Genomic DNA, 18,197 nt, shown 5'->3' with positions numbered 1-18,197 from the left:
ATTAGGAAGCAAAATTGCTATGAATCCAAACTGAACCTGTGGTATACAAAAAAAAAAAATCACAAGATTAACTGTTATACTATATAAGCAAAAAGATTACTTATGTGAAAAATCACTTTAAATCATATTTGATGCAAACAAAAGACAGAGAAAAAGAATGAGTCCCTGAAGGCTGGGAAATAGTAATCTGCATGTGCTCTTCCACATGTTACCTGAGCAAATCTACTAAGCATACTTTCTCTGATGACTGTAATCTTGCCATCAATAGACAGACTAGGATACAGAGTGCTTTGGATTTGTTTCCTTCCCCTTTCAATGGACTATGGACTTTACCAGTCAGTGACTGTAGAGCTTGTCATTAATTTAAGTCACTATATAGTATTCTGTTTACTTGAGTTCATAGTAGTTTGAGGTTACATTTCCAGTATTATGAACAGAATATCAATATTTATATGTCACTATACACTTGCCGCTTATTTCCTTAGAACAAATTCATAGAATCAGACCAATAGATTCTCAGATTATGTATCCACCAAATATTTATTGCTTATTTCATGTCTTACTTCCACTGGACTAGTCAAGTGTAACTAGAGACTGCTCATTCACTTCCTGCCTGCCCAGACCCGAATAATCACACAGAAACTATATTAATTACAACACTGCTTGGCCAATGTCTAAGGTGTATTTCTAGCTAGCTCTTACATCTTAAAGTAACCAATTTTTATCAATCTATGTATTACCACAAAGCTATGGCCTAACAGAAGGCATCTTTTTCCTTTGGCAGCTACATGGCATCTCCTGACTACACCTATTCTCTCTCTCTATCTCTTCCAGCCTGGCTATATTCTGCTCTCTTATAAGCCAAAGCAGCTTTACTCATCAACCAATAAAAGCAACACATATACAGGACATCCCACATTATCTCCCCTCTTCTGTATAAATAAAAAGAAAGGTTTTAACAAAATAAAATTACATATACGAAACAGTTATCAAGCAAGAATTATTTTTAGGTTTCACAGAGACTTTTTGGGGATCTTGTTTCATCAAACCACATTATCCTGGAGGAAATCCACAGGTTCTCATCTTCTGTGGAACAAAAGCAGAACCTCTTTTCGAAAGCAATACATCCTCATACTCAAATTTTGAAGTCAAGATACCTCTAAAATACATATGTTGGTTTAATTTAGCAGCCCCCAGAATCAAATATCTCTGCAGTCAAAAAATTCAAACAAAACACAATAATGTACATAATCCAGACTCACTGTGTATGTACTATCTTTACATGGCTTAATTTTCTCTACTTCTTTAATCTATAACTGTCTGTATTCTGTCTCTTTAAAGACTTTTTATTTTTTAAGACCATTTACTTCTTTTTCTAACTGTTTATATTCTTTTCCCCCTCTCCTCCAAGCCTACATATATCTTTTTAAACACACTATAATCCATTCAAAGGTTTATTTCTGTCTGAATCTGTCTTTATTGTGTATCTGTAATCACTTTCTGTCTAGGAGCACTGCTGTTTCTTTTTTAAATGCTAAGTTGGCATGACTTGGATCAACTCCATGGCCCTGCCTGTTTGCTCTGCCCAGTTCGACATGGCAGAGGCATGATCACTGCCTCTGTGAGCCATGCTCAATGCCCCAGCTTCAGGGACACAGGCAGTCTATGTTGCCATTAAGCGAGTTGTAGCATGCTGCTCATAAATCCCTTTTAAGTGCAGGACCTCATGAAAGAGCCAGAGTTCATGCTACTAGCACGAACCAGGAAGCCACGCAGTTTTACTGCTAATGCTGAGTCAAGAAGCCTTCTCTCAGAGGAACAGCACCACTGCTCACTGAGAACAAACAGCCTATCTGAAAAAAAAATGGCTACCAAGAAGCTGTGCTTAACTCTGTTCTTTTGTGTTTAGAATCCTTCCCAAGCTCTTTCAGTTTTTATGTAGATATAGTGGCCCCACTTTGAAACACCGTTTTGTATATGGAGACTGCTCATTCGTTTCCAGCTGCCCAGACCCAAATAATCACACAGAAACTATATTAATTACAACACTGCTTGGCCAATAACTTAGGCATATTCCTGGTTAACTCTTATATCTTAAATTAACCCATTTCTATTAATCTATGTACTGCCCCGAGGCTGTAGCCTACCAGTAAGGTTTCCCGGTGTCTTTCTTCTTCGGCAGCTACATGGCATCTCTTTGAGTTTTCCTACTCTCTATATATCTATGTTCAGGTTTCTCACCTGGTTTTACTCTGCTAAGCCACTGGCCCAACCAGCTTTATTAACCAACGGTAATAAAACATATTCATAGCATAAAGAGGGGAATCCCACATCAGCCAAGAACAGAAACTACGTTATACATCTATGTATTATCAAATAAAATGCTGACAAAAGAAATTTGCACATGTTAAAAAGAGGGTTAAGTTAAACCCTCTTTTTTGTTTGTGTGTTTGAGACAGAGTTTCAGTGTAACCCCAGCTGTCCTCAAACTCAGAGATCCATCTGTCCTGCCTCCCAAGAGCTAGGATTAAAATCATGCATACCATCACCTGTAGATGAAACCCTTAGAGCATTTATAACTTACTTTAAAATGTACATTATTTACAAAATTTTAAGTACTTAAAACAAAAACTGCACATTAAAGACTATAATGCTAATATTGTATTAATGATAAAAGTAGCATTAATTTAAAGCATTATATATATTACTGTCAATCACTATATATATTAAATCATGCACATAATATATACACACATATATATGCACGACATAAAAATTTGCAGAAGTCTTATAAAAATTCAAATTTTAGCTGAACACAACAGTACAAACCTATAATCTCAGAATTTGGGAGGTAGAAGCTAGAAGTCAAGTGTTCAAGGCCATTCTCAACTACATACTGAGTTCATGTTAGGCCTGGGCTACATAAAACCATGTCTCTAAAGCAATCAAACAATAAACAAATACTTAAAGTGTATTAAGTACTAGCAACTGATATACTGATTTAAACGGGGTATTTGAACCTTTGAACATATGATCTCTCAGCTGTACCTCCTAAAAGGTGGGAATTTTTTGAAACACACACACACACATTGCTGCTTCCATGACACTATATATATTAATTTAATTAAGCTATTAATTTTAATAGTTCCACTGACAGCATGGATTTAGATACTCCTTTATTAAGGGTATAGAAGGTCTAGCAGTTAAGAGCACTAGCACCCATACTAGGTGGCTCAAATCTGTAATCACAGCTCCAGGGAATCCAACAACCATTATAAACATGTGTACACGCACATGCATGTGCACACACACACACAGTCCATGCAAATAATAAAAAGAGATTGTCTTCCATTTACTTTCCCAACAGCCATACTTTATTCTTCCCTGTCCCTAACACTGAACATTAATTTTAATGTTTTTATTAAACTGTTTCACAGCCAGATCCTTCTTTCTTTACACTAACTCTATTGCTTTGCATATCTGTCTTGTCACACCTCTAATTAACTCGGTGAGTCATACACACACACAAAGACATGGAAACAAGGGGGTGGAGACTGTTGGGAAGAACAATTTAAACAGTAGAGGGGGATGAGAGGAAAGTAGGATGGGCATATGAGAATGACCAAAATTCACTGCACAGATGTATGAAGTTGCCAAAGGAAAAAACAAAGACAGATTAGTATTGTATGATAGTATGCATTGCTCTCTCAACTAGTCTCCATTTCCAATCATTTTGCCCTTCTTGCTGCTCTTGATGCTAACACATCAACCAACTGATTCTGGCTTAAAACTAAATTACAGCTGAGTATGGTAGCGCACGCTTGTAACATCAGCACTAAAGAGACTAAAGCAGGAGAACTACTGCAAGGGTAAGAACAGCCTGGGCTACACTGTAAGTCTCAAGACAGCCAGGAACTTATTTCAAAAGTGGATCAGAGTTCACTTCTCAACACCCACATGGTGGTTTACAACCATCTATAACTCCAGTTCAGGGTAGCTAATGCCCTCATTTGGCCTTCACAGGCACCAGGCATGCAAGGTGTACACATATAAACATGCAGGCAAAGCACACACTGAAAAAATTAAATGCATAAATGTAATTAAAAAACAACAACCAGAGGCACCAGTTAACACTAAACTCTAGAGGAAGCAAAATGAAGTCATATTTGCATTTTGCCACTTGACTAAATAACTAGACACTGTACTAACAATGCAACCTGAGGATTTCATTTTCACCAACACACATATCCAAGGCAAACATATTTATGATTATGTCTTTCTGTATAAAATTCTTCCCAAACTGAGAAAACTTAAGACAGTTTCTCATATTTTCTTCAAAAATATAACACAGCCTTTTCATATTCATGTCCTTAATGCCTTGGCATTTAGTTACTGTGTAGGTAACACACCTTCCTTCCTTCCTGAAAACCAACTTGCTCATTTCCTGAAACACATTTGCTTTCTCTATCTGCAATAGAACTTGTCATAGTTGAAGTGCATATGAATGAGGCTACTTCCTCATCTCTGAATCCAAGGTATACTGTCAGAGAGCTTGGCTGAAGCAGTCTCTCACACCTTACTCTTCTTAATGAGTTTGTTTTATAATCTTAGCCTTCTACTTACTTGCATAAATTGTAAAATCAGTTTTCTCATTCAAAAAAAATCAATAGTATCAAACTGTTATTTGGCTGTAAATGTACTGAGTATTCTTTTGGATACAAGTCAACAATTTTCCTTTCTCAGAAGCTTTATTAAAATTTGGTATCACAAATGATTTCTTTTTATTTAAAAATGTTCTATTATATTTTATTTGTGTTTATGTGTATGGATACACACATGCTACAACACACATATGGAGCTAAGAGGACAACTTGCAGGAACTAGTTCTCTGCTTCTCAGATCAAATTCAATTGTTAGGCTTGGCAGTAGGCATCTTTTGCCCACTGAGCCACCTCATTAGCCTCTGACTTTTAGTGGCGTATTTCTCCTTCCTATATTTTGGGAAAAAAATGGGCAGAGTGGCTCACTCTTGAGATCCCAGCACTTGTTAGGTAATGGAGGCATCCAAGAGGTTCAAGGTCATCTTCGGCTATATAGCCAAGTTAGGAGTCAGACTGAGCTACATGAGACCTAGTCTTATAAAGTGGCTACCCTGAAACTTGCTTTGTAGACCAGGCTGGCCTCAAAATCACCGAGACCCCACCTGCCTCTGCCTCCCAAGTTCAGGGATTAAAGGAATGCATCATCATACCTGGGCTTGCAATTTACATTTGAAACCAAAGTATATGAGAAAAACTTCTATCAAGGTATTCTGCAGGTTGTCAGTCCTGTAGGCACACACCACCAGTAGTGGAATTACCTGAAGGCTTTCATGCTTACACAGCAACTACTTTACTACTGAGCCATCTTGTCAGACTCCCTCTTTTATCCAGCCCCAATCCCACCCTTATTATATATCCACTGGAAAGAACCTGAATGTACATCATCACAGTGACAAACTAATTTCTAAGTCAAATACCAAAGGTACTATATAATCACACTGTTAATTGGTGCAGGAGAATTGTCTATATTCTGTCAATTATGTTTTAAATAAACACTGACTGGCCAGTAGCCAGGCAGGAAGTATAGGTGGAACAACCAGACAGGAAGTAGAGATGGGGCAATGAGAACAGGAGAATTCTGGGAAGAAGGAAGTCTTTTCCCAGTCCTGTCCAGACTACGGAAGAAGCAAGATGTGACCTACCTCACAAAAAAAGGTACCGAGCCATGTGTCTAACATATACTAGAATAATGGGCTAATAATATAAGTTATAAGAGCTAATACGAAGCCTGAGCTAATGGGGCAATCAGTTTATCATTAATATAGACTTTCTGTGTGATTTCTTTGGGACCTTACTGGCTGTAGGAACTGGGCAGGACAGAAACCCCAACAAGCAGGCCCCCACGAGAGCAAGGGGAACGTTAAACAAAAAAACAAAAACAAAACAAAACAAAAAAGAATAAAAACTCAAAAAATTTGCAGTTTATTCATGTGAAGCATGTAAGAATATTGTTGAACTAAACAAATTAGCTCCAAAAAAGAAGGAAGCTAAATGCTAATCATCAGAACAAGTTATTTTAGTCTGAATATAAATTGTCCCCCCACCTCCAAGGTGATGACACTATTTAACAGGGACCTTTCACCTTATCTTCTCCACCTGGTCCCCCACCTGCCTTTGGTGGAGAAGTGTTGCCCCACAATACCCTCACCCTCCCTGTCATAATGGTCTATTTTTATCATACATTGCTTCAGAAGCAAAAGAGATAAGTGATCATGGACTGAAACTTTCAAACAGTGAACCAAAAAAAAAAAAAAAAAAAAAAAAAAAAAACCCTTCCTTCATCATCTCATTTTGTCAGTGACAAAAAGCTAGCTGACACAATAAAAGAAAATATTCCAAAGATGGACTTGGTTGCCAACCTTTCCATAACAGGGTTCACGTAGGGGTCCTGAGAGCTGTCTTCACCATGCAATCCCAGAACCAGGATTTCAGCAAAGGTCTAAAGCACCCAAGTGCAATTCAGGACACAACTCCACAGAGCACAGGCCATAATCCTTGGTGGTGCAAGTTCTGCAGGTGTGCAGAATGTAAGCACTGAGATTGCGTCTACTTAAATTCAAAGAAAAACGACTTGAGAGCCCAGGCTGGACAGGATTACTACAGAGAATCTGCATGGGGGCAACACCTATTAGACCTATGGAAGAGGGATCAGTTCTAGGACCCCAGAACAAGAAGGGAAACCAGCAGCACCCAACAACTGAGAAAACTGCAGGCAACAGCAAGCACCAGCAGTCTAACGTCTGGAGGTAGGGTTGTCTGAGGCCTTGGGCTGAGGCCCTTACCCTTGGCTTCTATTAATTCTATTGACTAGTGAGGAACTTTTACATGGCTGCCCTGCTAACTTATTTGTATCTTCCTTACAATGAGAATTTTGCCTTATGACTTACCCAGCATTCTATCTTGCATGTGAAAACTTGTCTTATCTGGCTCTGAGTTGTAGGAGTTAAGGCTTTGGGACTATGGAGACGGGACGACTGTACTTGTATGTGTAAGGGGTAAAAATGAGTGTAGAATGCTATGATCTGAGTATGGTTTGTCTTCTCATCTCCCAAAGCTCATGTTGAGGCTTAATTCCTTAAAGCAGAGCAATCAGGCCGGGCGGTGGTGGCGCACGCCTTTAATCCCAGCACTTGGGAGGCAGAGGCAGGCGGATCTCTGTGAGTTCGAGACCAGCCTGGTCTACAAGAGCTAGTTCCAGGACAGGCTCCACAACCACAGAGAAACCCTGTCTCGAAAAACCAAAAAAAAAAAAAAAAAAAAAAAAAAAAAGCAGAACAATCAGAGGTAGGGGCCTAATGGGAAGTGTCTGGGCTCCAAGGAGGGGACTAGAGTGCTAATAAATAATTTAGTACCATCTGCAGGAGCTCACATTCTCACTTAACGAGATTAGTTATTACTGGAACTGTTTACTATGAAACAAGTTCAGCTTCCTTGGCCATTCCCTTTTCTTTTTCCTCCATGCATAAAGTAGTCTGACAGCCTAAGGGAACCTGGGCATATGAATTTATGAAATCTTGGCCTTTCAAGCCTCCAGAAGTGAGAATTAAATACACCTCCTTTTCAATCAATTCTGGAGTCTTGGGCATTGTTATAGTAAGAATGAGCTAAAACAATGCTTTAATCATAGTCAAGTGGAAGCTTTTTCTAGCAGGATATATGGGTCCTCAATGCTGGCCAGTGGGCTCAGGGGTTTCCCATCTCTGCCTTCCCCAATGCTAGGATGACAATGCCCAGGTTTTTTGAGCTCGAGGGCTAGAAATCAGGTCCTCGTGATTATATCAACTCAGCTGTCTATCTCCTAGACCAAAATTCAAGTATTAGACAAATGGCAGGGAGGCAGGCAAGCTCATGATTTAACCTAAGGGAAAAGCAAATTCCACAAGTTTAAATACTAAGATAATTATAAAAATATGGGTGGCTAAATAAATATATAATATTTTGAACTCAGAATCTTTATTTCAATGATTTACGTTAAAAATCTCTACAATAAGGTTCAACTTTTTGTCATAGTAAAAATAAACAGTTTAGAGTTCAACTTTCAAATATCTGTCACGAAGAGCAAGCATTACAGCACATGCCTTTATTTCCAGCACTCAGGAGACAAAGCCTGGTCTACAAAGCAAGCTCTCAGTCAACCAGGAATATGTAGTAAGATCTTATCTCAAAAATCAAAACCAAAACCAACCAACTAAACAAACAAGTCTGTTTTTTAAAAAATTACAAATGGAGAGAGGGCCTGAGGAAACAAGCTCCAGTGGGAACAGAAGCCAAGAGCAAATCCAGTCCTGGGAGCCAAACCAGTCTCAGGACACTGGCGGATCAGGACTGAGCCAGAGACCAGATCCAGAGTCAGTGATCTCCACCGGAACAGGTCCAACTTCTGCAGGAGGGGATCCAGACCAGGATTTACAGAAACAGGGCAAAGCCGGCAACCTAGGCCAAAGTAGGCCTGAGACAGTAAACTGCAAGGTAGCATAGCAAAGCACAGGAGCCCTGAGCTATCTCCAGGAACAGTAACTAACCAACAGGGTAACTAGAACTGTGACACCGACTGTACCACGAGGAACAACCATCTGAGCTTTGGATTCACTGGTACCTAGAAGATTATTCAACAGAATCTCAGACTGCCCGAACCACACCTAATAGAGGCAAACATGAGTAGAAAAGGTAAGATCACATGCTACACCACAAAGAGCAACACAGCACCAGTAAAACCTAAAGACCATACAACAGCAAGACCTGAACAACCAAATATGGATGAAGCAGAAGAAAATGATCTAAAAAATAACTTCAAGAGAATGTTTGAAATTCTTAAAGATGAAATAAGAAATTCCCTTAAAGACAATGAGGAAAAGACAAGCAAAAAATTGGAAGACATCAGGAAATCACTTAAAGAAAACCAAGAAAAAGAAATCAAACATATGAAAGAAACTATTCAGGACTTGAAAACTGAAATAGAAACAATAAAACACAAGCCGAAGGAATTATAGAAACAGAAATCATGGAAAAAGATCAGGAACCACAAACGCAAACATCAACAGCAGAATACAAAAGATGGAAGAGAGAATCTCAAGAGCTGAAGATACAATAGAGAAAATAGACTCATCAGTTAAAGAAAACATTAAATCTAACAAAAGCTTAACCCAAAATATCCAGGAAATATCCAAAATATCCATGAAAATGCCAAAGCTTAGAATAACAGGTACAGAAGAAGTTCAACTCAAAGGCATAGAAAAAAATCTTAGAAAAAAATCTTTCCCTACCTAAAGAAAGATATGCCTATGAAGAAACAAGCAGCTTACAGAACAGCAAATAGACTGGACCCAAAATAAATAAATAAATAAATCTTCTCGCCACATAATAATCAAAACACTAAACATACAGAGTAAAGAAAGAATATTGAGAGCTGCAAAGGAACAGATTCAATGCAATGCAATGCCCAGCAAAATTCTTCAAAGACCTCGAAAAAATAGTACTCAACTTCATATGGAAAAGCAAAAAACCCAGGATAGCCAAAAGAACTTCTGGAGGTATCACAATCCCTGACTTCAAACTCTACTACAGAGCTACAGTACTGAAAACAGTCTGGTATTGGCATAAGAACAGACAGGAGTTCTGGAACCAAATAGAAGACCCGGATATCAATCCACACATCTTTGAACACCTGATCTTTGATAAAGAAGCAAAAAATATCAAATGGAAAAAAGAAAGCACATTTAACAAGTGGTGCTGGCATAATTGGATATCAACATGTAGAAGAATGAAAATAGACCCATATCTATCACCATGCACAAAACTGAAGTCCAAAACTCAAAGACCTCAACATAAAGCCGGCCACACTGAACCTTTATAGAAGAAAAAGTGAGAAGTACACTTGACCACATTGGCACAGGGAACCACTTCCTAAATATAACCCCAGCAGCACAGACACTGAGAGAAACAATGAATAAATGGTACCTCCTGAAACTGAAAAGCTTCTGTAAAGCAAAGGACATGGTCAACAAGACAAAACAACAGCCTACAGAATGGGAAAAGATCGTCACTAACCCCACATCAGACAGAGGTCTGATCTCCAAAATATACAAAGAACTCAAGAAATTGGACACCAAAAGATCACATAATCCAATAAAGAAAAAAAAAATGGAGTACAGACCTAAACAGAGAACTCTCGACAGAGGAATCTAAAATGGATGAAGACACTTAAGGAAATGTTCAACATCCTTAGTCATCAGAGAAATGCAAATCAAAACAACTCTGAGATTCCATCTTACACCTGTAAGAATGGCCAAGCTCAAAAACACTGAGGACAACTTATGCTGGAGAGGTTGTGGGGAAAAGGGAACACTGCTGCATTGATGGTGGGAATGCAAGCTGGTATAGCCCCTTTGGATGTCAGTGTGGCGATTTCTCAGAAAATTAGGAAACAACCTTCCTCAAGACCCAGGAATACCACTTTTGGGTATATATCCAAAGGATGCTGAATCGTGCCACAAGGACATGTGCTCAACTATGTTTATATTAGCTTTGTTTGTCGAAGCCAGAACCTGGAAACAACCTAAATGCCCCTCGACCGAAGAATGGAGAAGGAAAATGTGGTGCATAACGACAGCTTGAATTTTGCAGGAAAGTGGATGGAGCTAGAAAACATTATTTTGAGTGAGGTAAACCAGACACAGAAAGACAATTATTACATGTTCTCACTCATAGGTGGTTTTTAAACATAAAGCAAAGAAAGCCAGCCTACAAACCACAATCCCAGAGAACTTAAGACAACAATGAGGACACTAAGAGAGACTTACATAGACCTAATCTACATGGGAAGTAGAAAGTAGAAAAAGACAAGATCTCCTGAGTAAATCAAGAGCATGGGGACCTTGGGAAAGGGTTGAAGGGGGGAGGGGAGAGGCAGGAAGGGGAGCAAAGAAAAATGTAGAGCTCAATAAATATAAAAAAAAGAAAATAAAATTACAAATGAACAGTTAAGAGTATATGCTCCAATTCAAGTCACTTTTGATGCAGTGAATAAAAATAAATACATGAATTTAAGGCTTTCTAATCTTAAAAAATTAATATGGCTACTTCAGAGAGGATTAGTGATTCTTAATTTGTAAAAGTTCATATATTTACTGAACTGCCAAAAACAAGTTTTGAATGTTGACAATTGCCTTTTGGTCTCTTAGAACAGGACCCTATTATATGTTTTCTGGTTTACAGCTGAATTCATAGCAGCTGTGAGGCTAAGAAATGCCAGCAACCAATTAGGCAAGCACAAACCTTGTCTTGCATGTAAAGTATAATTGGTTGCAAATGCAGGAGACAAGAGCCAAAATAAATCAGTCAAAAGTACTGACAAAATTTTACTACAATCATTCAAAAAAGCAGAATACTTACTATATAGCAGATATATTTATTTTAAAAAGGACAAACATGGAAAAACTAAATTCCTTTCATATTCAAGCAGCTTTTAAGAAGGCTGCAGCTGTTTACCACAGACCTAGGAATACAAACTCAGTGTTCTGTGGGTAATTATTCAAATTACAGGTTTGAGGTATGCTCGAGTATACAAATGACAAATATTCCCCGAAAGTGAATAATATTTTATCAGTAATTCTTAAAGTTTCTACAAAACTTTCTCTTTTCTTATTTAACATCTTAATATCTAAATAATACATAAAATTTGTACAAAATACACTCAAAATGTAAAAATTAATAAGTAATTAGTAAAATAAAACTTGAATTATAAAACTGTTTATAATGTTGACTTTCAAACATTTTAGAGTTGTTAAATTCTAGGGTTTGTACTTGTGGTATGATAAGTTTAAAAATAAGAAAAAGTTATTTATAATTAAAATATACTTAAACAAATCATGGGAGATACACACATGTATAGTTATATAATAAACAACACAAAATATATCTTGTGTTACAATAAATTTGAATATAAGATTCTTGGACCAACAGGCATGGAGAAAACCAGAGTGCAAGCCCCAGGCCCCAAACAGTGTGAATAACTCCTCCAAGTTGTCCTCTGATCTCCATACATGCGGCACGCACACACGTGCACACAAAATAAATGTAATTTAAAAAATTTAACTTCTCTAGTTTGTCTATTCTTAAGCAATCTCCTCAAACTTTCAGTAAGAATATGGCTACATAATTTAAAGTTTCAGTGTTTTACTGCACAGACTTTTAAAACTAAGCTACATTATTGCCTTCTGTGTCTCAGGCAGGAGAGAAGAAAAGCATGCATAAATACCCATTCTCAGAACAAAGAAGTAACTTTTATTACAAAACTTTAATTCTATAAAATTCTATACATATTAGGAATACATGCCTGGCTCTTTCCAGAGGGAATGTTAATCAGCAGTTGGTAAACAGATATCTGAAAGAGCTTTCTTCAAGGTGGAGTCCCTGCCAGAGAATCTTGACGAATTATCCTAGAGCCCACAGACCGCACTCTGTGCCATTTGTAATGTGTGACTTGTTAAACTGTCTTAACTCTTCCTTTTTCTTCCCTTACTATTTTTTTGCTCTAGTTAAGGCTGATTGGGCATGAAATCTTCCTGCCAGAGCCTCCTGAGTGTTGGGATGACAAGTACTTACTATCATGTCTGTCTTCTCATGTTACATGTGTTGATTCTAGTCAAGTTTATACTTAGTTATAGAACAACTGCCAGTGTTCTATATAATTGAATATAATTCAAATGTCTGAATACATCTTTTTGAGTCATAACAAAATATTTTATGCTGATTAGCCTCCCCCCCATATTTTGGTCTAAGGAGATCTGTCTCAAGACCTTTTTTAAAAAAGAGATAATTCCATTCTTCAAATGATTCAAAAAGCATGTTCTTTGGGAAACATAATAACAACCCATTGCTAGGAAAGTTCAATACAATGATATTCTATAATTAACAACATAATAGGAGAGGGCTAGAGGAAGATTAGTAAATATCTTAGAACACAAAGACTAAAAGCACTAAAGATGCTACAAAAGCATCACCTAGAAAGTGAAAGACAAAGTACACAGTAACAGTCAGCCCTGATTCATTAACTGCCTAATGGCTGTTTAGCTCTAACAGTAAATACAGGTTTGTTCCTGAAGGGTGAAAGGCCAGAAAGGAATCAGCTGAATTTTCAGAGATTATAAAGGCACAGATGAGTAGGCAGGTCCAGCAGAAGTCAAGTTCTCAAGCTGATATCTAGGTTTCACTAACTAATCTAAGCAGTGAAGAGAATCCTTACATTATACCATCAACAGCTTTGCTGGAGCAAGGTGTCATTAGAGAAGAGCAAATACCGCGCCAGCTGACACTCGTAACTAACTGTACTGTTGCTATTTAATAAATCCCTAGGGAATGCGACTTTGCCCAACATAGTTCTTTCTATTTTGGTTCATCACACTTATGTTACTCTTATTACCAAATTTAAAAGCTCTAGCATGGTCTTTCTTAGACTTTATACATAAACCTGACATTTTGATGGGGGTGGAGAGAGACACAATATAGCTTAGACTTTTCATCAAGAAAAGGTAACTTCAAAACAAGATACACTTTCACCCATACTGCATACAAATTATTTTCTCCCAATGAAAAAAGTTTCATCGGCAGTCCACTATTTTGAGAAGGGATATAAAAACTAACTGCTCAGTTCCTTTGGGGTGACCCGGAAGGGTTTCCTCTTTGTTATTCTGGGATAACTGAGCTACACTATACAACAGAACAATTATTTGAAAGAGTTCACTGTAAAGCCCTTTGCAAGATTAAATCACTGTGATTCCCTAATGTCTTCCATATTTGGAGTTGGTAAGTGAAGATTTAAAAGTACCAACATTGAACTGTAACTAGAATATAAAAGCTCAAATTCTAAAATGATTATGATTACAGCTGAACCAATAAAAAAACTTTGTTTTCTTTTTTTTTTTTTTTTTTTTTTTGGTTTTTCGAGACAGGGTTTCTCTGTGGCAAAAACTTTGTTTTAAGGCCCTAAAATATCCACTTAATGTGGTGACAAGAAATGACACTGCAGTTCCACTTGCAGAGGTTCCTAACTGTGGAAGGAGAGAACCTACTCCACAAAGTTGTTCTCTGACCTCCACATGTGTGCTGCAAACATTCAACCACACAACCAACACATAAAAATTTTAAATCCCTAAGTAGGGGTTATTAACTAAGTAAATTTAAACACTTGGGAACTTTAAAGGACATCTTCACATGTCCCCCTGTGATAAAATATCCAAAATAGATCTGGGCTAAGAAAAATGCCTTGTTCTCTAGAATACTGCAATTTTATGCACCAATGTTGCTAAAACAACACATTCTGCTGAATCTACCGAGCAATCTTACCTAAAGACTAATTCTTACTCGAAGGAAATTCCACTCAAGAACTGGCTATAGAGGTATCTTCTCTTGTGCCCGAACACACCCTTACATGAGAATAACACTATAACGTTACTACATCCTCAATTTCTCATCACAATCTCTTCTACACCACCAATGGAATTCTGTGATAGTAGTGGCTAAACAACTTTCTCAAATTTCTGTTTTCAATGTCTGGTCAAATAGACAAGAGCCATTCCTTCAAGTTCTTAAATAGTTAAGGTTAAATAGAGAATACAAAATTACATAGTCTAAAGTAAAAGATATACAAAGAGTGGAGTTATAGGAGCTCAGTGCGGACAGTGTGGCTAAAGTCAAGCTACTGAGTTTCATTTTATACACATCAAGTTTGGGGCTATCTACCTAGTAGTGCTATCAAGTAAGCTGGCTGGTTCTGGGGTAGTCCAGCTGAAGAGAAAAGCTTCAGCACACCAGTTTCTCACCAACAAAGATAATGTCCTAAAGAGGATGAAAAAAAAATGGCTCTCAAGGAGAACATATATCAGATATTACAACAGTTCAGGGCATTCCCAAGGGCCACACACATGAAGAGATGCACAAACAACAGATATCTGTGGTATTAAAATTTCATTGTGAGGGAGTGACAAGGGAAAAATGTAAAAAAGGCTCTTTGGGTGGAATAAAAATAATAATGACGATGATGATGATAATACAACACTTGTAGAAACACTGATTCACATAGCATTTAAAGGCTAAATGTGATCACAGAGAACAAGCACAGAAATCCTAGGTTTCCATTTGTCTACGCAAGGCAACTAATGGTAGCAGTACAGGTGATCCAGATGTTGTCAGAGACAAGGAAAATCCAGCAGAGTATTAGAACACAACTGAAGAAGGTATTTCAAAAGGAAAGAGAAGCAACCATCAAATTCTGCTCCCGATCCAAGCTGGAGTAAGAACAATGCCTAATGTTGTAAAGGCAAAATGAGGGTCTGACCACTAGGCACTTTGCAGGCAGAAAGGTAAATTCTCGCTTTGTGGAAGGCAAATAGTCAAGTTCCAGCAAACTAAAAAGAATCAATTCTTTGACCACTGATCTACTTCAAGGATTTTAATCCCTACTAATTTTTTCTCACTAGAAAAAGGGCCAACAAGATGGATAAAGTGAATAAAAGAAAAGCACTTGCCACCAAGCCTGGCAACTTGAGTTGGAATGGCAGGACCTACCCAGTAGAAGGACAGAATTAACTTCCCAAATTTGTCTTCTGACTTACACATGCATACACTCCTTTCATACAGAATCTACAAATGATGCACAAGCATGCATATCAATAAAAGACAAGTAAATAAAATGCTGATATATTCAGCTACTAATAAAATGTAATCATGAGAAAGAATGAGACTATTGTGCTCAAATACTCTACAGGAGGGGGAAGGGAAGGCCCACACATACATTCCCAGCACTGGGTGAAGCTGAGGCAAAGGACCATCACAAGTTCTAGGCCAGACTGAGCTACACAGTTAAATTAAATTATAAATCATTTTATACAGTTATTGTGTAGGGAAGTACATAATGAAACATATCTATACTACATATAGGTATCTAGATATACACAGGCACACTTGCTGAAAGACAAAAGAGCTCTCACTTAAGAAGTCGGTAACACTGGAAGGACAAATGGTTGTGGGCAAAAAGGATGGAGACTTTTCAATACATGTACATGCTATCTGGAACTTAATGGTTAACCATGGGGCTATACTGCTAATCAAAATCGGTAATTACACTTAAGAAAATTTAAAGTATACATTAAGAGCAATAGTGCACATCACTTTGTCATGTCATGCATTTTATGCCTGGAGATGAGCAACACAAATTATATATATATATATAAAAAAAAAAGAATGTCAAAGCTTGTGTAGAAAGAGTAGCATGGCTACTCCACTTAAACACTGACTCAGCAAACTGTCAATCTTGTATAGAGACCATCTGCTAGGTAGTGGGGACAAAGCAGACCTGGAGTCTGACCAGACAAAATTAAGCAGTTAATACACTCTCATGAGCATTCTGACCAAATAAACAGATGGGATGCAGAACATAAAACTTGGATTCATCTTAGGAATAAAAAGGGTGGGATGTTTAACAATAGCTAAAAAGAAAAAGGAGTTACCAGCATGTCTGGAGTAGCCTATGTTTCAAACTAAGTGACAAGAATGATGCTATCAAGTGGGGCAGACTGCTCAGGCTTGCTAAGAAACAGCAGGTAATCAAAGGTGAGAGATCTTCCAGAAACTGTTGCAGCAACATAGACAAGTTTCCAGCCTGACCAAAGTCATGGTGCAGGGATGAATTAGAAGGGTGAAAGAGTACTTGAGCATTTCATTAAGACAACTGAAGATAGAACATGAGGTCCAGAGCAAAGAGCTAAGGAAGACAACTTGGTTTCAGAGTTAGGCAAAAGAAAAAGTAAAGTGATGACATACATCGACACTTAAGGACTAGTTCAATTATGGGCTCGCTGAATAAGAAGTTTATGAAACATTCAAGAGGAGATATGTAGTAATACATTAAATAACATTGTGTTTCTAGAACCATTCCGCCTAGGCTAAAAAGAATTCAGTTTACCTATATAGCGAGAACTATGTGAGAAGTGCTTCAGGTTTAGGACCAATACCCGAGGTACTTGATCTCTCGGAGAATAGATAAAGCACCCTTAAATAGGGAAGGAAAGATATGGGGTATAGCAGGAAGACAGAAAATTCTACTGTATACTTTAAATAACGGCTTTTAATAAAGACATAAGAATTGGTAAGATTAAAAGCAATGTATCACTCAAAATAAAACTGCAACTGAAAGAACAGAGAGAATACCTACTGTTCTGGGGGATTGTGTATGGGGAAAAGAGCATCAACAATCCAAATGTAACTGTAAAACAACAGGTTTATAAAACTGAAGACCTTGGGAGCTGACAGGGCCCCGAACTGATCAATTATATCAGCACTCTTACCAAGTTGTAATTGAACACATTTTTGTGACAATACCCACTGCCCATCTAGCAAGCATCTGCTAGAGCATCTTCCTGTCTAGACCTCTGAATCTCATCAACAGGGAGGTCAATATGTTTGTTATACATACATTCAGATTAATTAGATTCTTTAGATACACAGAGATTGTATTCTGCCTAGATAATCTTCAACCACTTCAAGGATCTGTAGAAGATGGCATTTAAATAACTTAGAGTTACGTTGACATGAGACATGATTGCTCCTGACAGAACCAATCTATTTCCAAGAGAATGTTGAGCACCGAAGACACTTCACTTGGAGTTTTGTTTTCTTCTTGGCACAATTGGCCTTTGGGCAAGGAACTGTCCCTGCCTTGTCCACTGACAAGTAAGTACATGGTATCTGGACTGGATAAGCAGGACACAAGGAAAAGGATGGCCAAACCTTGCCAAGACAGGGTAAGACGGTTCTGAAAAAATCTCCTGCCTCTGAAAATGGTCTGTCAGTTACGCTAGGCCTTAGCCAAAGTTGGTTGCTTCAACATTGCAAATGAGACTTTGGGTGATTGCTCAGGTAGCTAATTGTCTCTGTCATATTCTACTGGCTTTGGAAGCTGTTTGACTGCACTTCCTGGCCACTCCAGTAATACTACCTTCCTTCTCAGGCCTTTGATGGGGTTGAAGATTAGATAGTCGTAGTTACCTTCCTCTCATGATTTAGCCAAGCTTATTTCCAATGCAAGATTTATACTCTTTT

At 37.8% G+C, this 18,197-nt stretch overlaps 1 protein-coding gene across 6 annotated transcripts in view; it reads right to left on the bottom strand.

The window, feature by feature from the left end:
- Kif2a (kinesin family member 2A) overlaps positions 1–18,197 on the bottom strand; it is a 74,612-nt gene that overhangs the window by 28,968 nt on the left and 27,447 nt on the right. The window lies entirely within an intron of this gene.

This window comes from Chionomys nivalis, chromosome 15 (assembly GCF_950005125.1).
Source record: "Chionomys nivalis chromosome 15, mChiNiv1.1, whole genome shotgun sequence".
Taxonomy (NCBI): domain Eukaryota; kingdom Metazoa; phylum Chordata; class Mammalia; order Rodentia; family Cricetidae; genus Chionomys; species Chionomys nivalis.
The sequence above is the reverse complement of the archived record's forward strand: the minus strand, read 5'-3'. Positions and strand labels throughout refer to the sequence as shown.